This window comes from Rissa tridactyla, chromosome 13 (assembly GCF_028500815.1).
Source record: "Rissa tridactyla isolate bRisTri1 chromosome 13, bRisTri1.patW.cur.20221130, whole genome shotgun sequence".
Classification (NCBI taxonomy): Eukaryota; Metazoa; Chordata; class Aves; order Charadriiformes; family Laridae; genus Rissa; species Rissa tridactyla.
Window position 1 is genome coordinate 1122214 of NC_071478.1, and position 6000 is coordinate 1128213.

Consider the following 6000-nt stretch of genomic DNA (forward strand, 5'->3'; position numbering starts at 1 on the left):
CTCATACCACCTGCGTAACTGTGCTTCGTCTCGTGATGGGTTAGTGCTGGTGCCAGAGAGAACAAATGCTGGGTTGTTCCATCTCCCGACACATACGTGCCTGACTCCCGTCAGTATCATGCTGTATAAGGCCATTTATCTTTTCCTCTGTGGGGCAAAATGCTCCCTTCCAAAAGGCCCTAATCAAGCAGAATGCTGGCCAGACCTGTTCCTGTTAACTGAGCCTGTCTTTCCTTGTAAGAAAAAGAAGTCCAATCATGCTGTCTTCCAAAAATAATAATTAAAAAGTATAAGCTTGCATGAAAGCGCGTTATGCTCTGGAGAAAGAAAGATAGGGACCTTTTTGACTAGTGTTGGGGGCAGGATACAGAGAGTTGTTTGCTTAATGTGAAAAAAAACAGAATTTACCTGTATGGTCCGCTCCTGTTTGGATAGAGGCTGCAAATCCCCCCTCTCCCATCTAGTACTGTGAGTGAGTTGCAGTAAATCAGGACAAGCTGAGAGGGGTTGGGTTTGGTTTTGGTTTTTTTTTTAAAGGGCCTTGATTGTCCAGCCATTTTTTTCCCTTGGTGCCGCTTCACGCCACTTTTGACTTTGATTAATAGGTCTCTGAATAAAATGTTAATCTAACTAGGGGTCCTTGGCCCAGCCCCGCCGCCCTCCATGCCGTGCTCCAGAAATATCAGAGAAAACACACAGAGGTTTTGTCTCCCTGCAGAGCACTTGTAGCTTTTGATTAATGGGTGGAAGGGCCCAGCTCGAGGTTTGTGGCATCTCTCCCGACTGCAGAAAAATAAGCAAAAAGTCACCAAACATGACACAGAGAAGGAAAGTCCCAGGAGTGGCATTGAGAAGAAAGAAAGGAGAGACCAAGCAGCTTATAATTCAAGATGTACCCCACTGTAAGCTTTGGTATTTGTGAGTCTGAGTTCAGACCCTCATCTCCAGTTTAACCTTTCTTTATAATGAGCTCAGACCATGTTGCTGGATTCAGCAGTTTCCAAGCTCTGTGATGTCTTAACTTCTAATATCTGCATCATGAACTACTCTGCACATTGCCCTGGGCTGACACTTCACGTGCATGTGTTAAGAGTGGCTAAGATGGCTTAATAAAAAAATGAGACCTTACACTTCAAACAGGACACGTGTTTCTCCTCTTCCCCTTCGAATTCTTGCCCATTCTCTGAATCAAACTTCTCTTGGAGCTTCCGAAATGATCAGAAACATGTGTTTCATTCGTGTTTTCTGGCCAGTACTGAACTCAGAAAGGCTGTTCTTGTATTACTTTCATGTGGAAGCCAGACCTGCTGGAAATTTGCTTGTTCCCTCAAGGTAGATGGTTTGGTGGAACTACATATATAAGAAGCTACTCATGCGAGGGCTTGTCCACACGGGGAAATTAGGCTCGAGTGGGTCAGGAAGTAAAAATGAGATACTATGTTAGTCTGAAATAAGAGTATCCACTGAAGGGGCTCATCAAAAAAGTTATTCCTGAGGCAAGCCTTAAGTAATGGTGTGGGATGTGCATGAAGTGTGAAGGAGAGTAAAGACTGATGTGTGTACCACCTCACAGCTCCCTTCCTTTGCAACCTTTCTGTCAGTCAGTCAGTGTCCTGCAACGTTCTTTTATTTTGTAATGGAGTAACTGATGCAAAGCCTGTGTCACTTAGCTGCTGGTCACAGAGCTGGAAGAGACAGCCTGGGCTGTAAGGATGGTGGGGCTTCTTGTGTGTCTGCTCAGTGTTACAATACTGTAACTAGGGGAAGGCTCACACTATTGAGAAAAGGGGGGGAAAAAAACTCCCTGAATATTTTGAGCCTGGATTTTTGGTCAGAATATGTGAAGGGCTTTAATACATGCAGTTGCAGTACTCCCTTACGCCAAGGAAAAGTCCTGCATCCTCAGCTACTGGCGAAACCTTTCCATTAAGAACAATCAACCCTAATATCAAGAGATTTACGCTTTCTTCACCTGGAAGGAATCTGCAAAGCAGTATGGCCTTTCCTGGCACCAGTGCAGAGTTGCGACAGTCACTGTATGGCCTTTCTTCTCTTGGCATCTCCCTGGAGCCTATCAGTCCTTGACGGGCCTGTCATCCAAGTCACTCGACAACTGACATGCCTGGAGGATGCGGCTGTCCCTGCTGACAACAGCTTTGTTTCCCATGTGATGGATGGCTTTGTGGCCCAAGCCTCGCCATTGTCCCCTTGCCTGTGGTCTTGCTTCGGTGATTCTTATCTCTGCCCTGGGCATCCACTCCCTGCCACGAAGGTGAGCAGTTGCCAGTGCTGCGCCTTCTCCCCAGGTGCCTTTCCAGGACTGGGGTGGGGGGAAGGCCAACAGGAATACCCTGGAGATTGAGTGAAGCCAAGCTGGGCTGTTTACCCAGGGCTGTGTGGCATTGGGCTCTTATCAGTGAGGGGAAGGCAGATACGAGGGATTCTTTTCCTTAGTCAAACAGTCAGTTGTATAGGCAGTGTGGAAGTGCTCGTGTAATTACCATTCTCTGGCTCTCACACCCCTATCTTGTAAATCATCAATCCATCACAGCCCTCCTCCTCATATTGTTCTATAATTAACTGGACAAACTACAGGAGTATTGTCGTAGCTCCCTGTTTACAGAGGAGCGACAAAGACTTGAAGGAAGATTTCAGTCCCCTTCAGCTTTTTTTCCTCCTCTCTTAAGCTCTTTTTTCTATATCTTCTGATCCATCTCATGACTCTAAAGATGTCTCACCTGCTTTTCTGAATGAGCACTTATTTGCAAACCTACAATCAACACAGAAGGAATGGCCACAAGGATTTTAACCCTTCTTGTTTCACTACAGGTGTGTGCACGTGTGCTTACTCAGTTCCTAGTGCAAGGAGCAGCTCAGTTCTTCTGAACAGCCTTTGGATCCTCCGCTAGTGAAAATGAGCTGCAGTTGCCTCATCCGTTCCTTCATGATAATATGCTGAGGATTTAGCTCCTAGTAAACAGTCTGTTTATGAGTTAGACACTCCCTGGGGCTGGATTATGAGCTACAGGGGAGATGGAAGATTTTGAAAGGGTGTGGTAATGCAAAGATTGGGGGAATTACTGATACTTTGGTGTTATTGACCCAGGAAGGTAGATAATATATTTCAAGGTTCCATGTGGCTCTGAAGGCTATAAAAAAGTTTGATGTGGGCTCTGAGCGTGGAGGGAACTGGCAGTGATGTGGGGTAGTAAAGCTTGTTTCTTTTCTGTAGACCAGATGAGTGAAGCTGCTGGGCAGCATGGAGAGTTGGTTGAACTCTGCAGGAGGTGGAGGCAGAACTTTCCCTAAGTTGGGTCGTCTTACTGTTCTGAATAGCCTTTGGAGGGAGCATCCTACTCCATTGCCCAGTGAGAGAATTCAGGGTTGTGGGTGGATGAGGAGAGCTGGGCTAAAGCTCTGCTCTTCTTGTTCTATCTTCTTTCCCCCTCTTGCCAACAGGGATTTCACTACTTCAGAGCAGGGTGTTTCTCTCACTGGTTTACAGCACCCACCATGCTGCAGCCCTGTTTTCAGCTGGAAGCTGAGTAGTGTTAGAGCACTACAAATAGCAATGGTTTATAGACCCTCTGTTCTCTTCCTCTGCAAATTTTTAGAAATACTCACAGGTCTCAAGGCTGCTGCTCTACAGCAGAATTTAGTCTTTTGTGTTGATAGTGTCATGCAGCCGACTTTGCTGACCCCATGGGCATCCCTTGGAGTAGATTTTGGCTCAGAGGCTGAAGATCTACTTTTCTTCCTTATTTGAGGTGTCAGGTAGGTCTGTTGGATGAAATGTATGCCTTTATGTTCTGGTAGGCCAAGCCTTATAATAAAAACCAATAACATTACTTATTTAACCTCCATCTCTAAAATCTTCATTTCCAGCTCTTGTGAGCTGTAAATTAGACCTGTCCACCCCATGGAAACTCTGGACAAGTGACCTGAGGCTGACCTCCAAGCCACAGGGCACTTCTTAGTGCTACCTGCATCCCAGTGACCAGGTCACCTGTATTAATATCTGAGCACATTGGATTCCCTCTTGTGAGGCCAGTGAAGCACAGGGTGTCTAAGCTCTACTTGGAAAAAGGCTTTGCCACTTCAGTACATTTGAATGGAAAGGGGAAGACCAGTTCATGTTTATTTTACAGCCCCTTTTATTGACTTGATTTGTAGCCTGAGGCTGTGAGTTAATTGAGGTCTAGTCCAGGAGAGGGCACCTGGGAAGGGGAGGTGCTGCAGTGCCACCAAAGGGAGAACAGGCGGGAAAGTGCTTTCATAGAACATAATGTGTTGCAAGCTCTGGCCCTTGCCCTGTGACAGCAAGCCAAGCTCTTGCCACCTGAGCTGGTTGTTCTGGCTCAGGGAACATCCTTAGCTCAGTGTGGGTGGCAAGGACCAGGGGGGCAGAGGTTAACCAAGAGAAGTTGCTTTTTCTTGGTGTGCCCTTCATTAAAGCATCCTCCTGCCTGTCTCTTATGGGTGAAAACTAGTCACCTGTATAAGTGCAACTGTCATCACCTTCTCTAATGGAGACCTGACAGAGTTGTTCCCATAGCCTGAAAGCAGTTGCCAAGGCCAGCTCTCCCCTTCAGCACCTCAAGTGTGGGATGCAGGGAATGATGCTTCTTCAGCCCACGCTTGCATGGAGCAGGTACCCTATCTTCATTCCTAGTGCCTAGTCACTCCTTGGATGGCTCGTTCAGTAAATTCCAACCGAATGGTATGGAGCAGCCGTGTGCTGCAAGTATGGAAATCAAAAGGTGAGCTTGTTGAATGATGAATGTCCCCATGTCCTTGCATCTCGGTATTACTAAAAGGAATGAGCTAGCCCGTCTCTCTCCTTCCACATAATGCTATCCTAAAGCTTGGCAAGGAAGGCTGGGTTTCTAGGGAGAGGCAATATCCTTTTTCAGATAAACTGATACAGCCAGGAAAAGCAGAAAAGCTTTTGATGCGTGAACCCTTCTTAAAATCTGAGTACAATTTCAGTAAGCTTTTCCGTCTGTAGGATGTGTGATCTCATTTCTGTGCCTCAGAGGAATAGTTTGGGGATTACTTTCTTTGTCTTGCACAGGCTTGGTACTCAGCACTGTAGATCAAATCCCCTTTGCTTCAGGAAGCCACGTCTGGAGGAAGGCACATCTTGCAAATGCTCCATGTCCTTTGCACTCTGGTTGTATTTGTACTGCAACCCTGTGATAAAGTTGTGCCTTGTTTTTTTTGTTGTTGTTTGGTTGGATTTTTTGTTTGTTTTAAACTACTTTAGGTTGTTTTTCTGAGGAACCTTTTTAGAAAGAAGCCTTGCTGGAAATGAGAACCAATTTCATAACTTAGATTTTGTCTGAATGGTGAAAAGAAATGTTGAGCTTAGCCAGGCCAGAGTGAGCAAAGCATATTGATCTTGGCATATTGCTTCACTGGCCCTTTCCCTACCCCAGAGGAAAGGCCCAGGGTTCAAAGCCTGGCACACCTTTGGCAAAGAGCCCCTCTTTCCACTCCCCTCATCCCCTTCATCGGCCTTGTGGGGGAAGCTGCCCTGCCAGTTGTAGCAGCAGTCCCCAGGCAGCTCCTGCCTCTTCACCCAACCTGCAGTGAAAACTCGAGCCCACAGGCCACTGCAGCAGGGTGCTGTTGGACAAGGCAGCCCAATGGGTCCCTGCGGAGCTGAACCTCCCAAATTCTCAGCCTGCTGGTCGGCTCACTGGAGCTCTTCAGTGGGGATCCGCGTTCCTGATGCATCGCCAGCTGACACAAGCAGGAAATAAAAAGAGCAATTTACCCTTCACTTCTGTGCAATGAGCCCTTTTTTTTCAAGCCATCAGCCCCTTTATCTTATGCCATCAGAGTGGCCGTAGTGTAGCTTGTTTTCTTATGTCTCTGGACATCGCTCGAACTTTCAGGGCACTTGTTTATCCCCAGTCAGATAATCCCCTCTTTCACTCTGACCAAACAGAGTGCTCCTGGGCTGCACTGCTCTTCTCCTGCTCCGTTGTAGTGGGG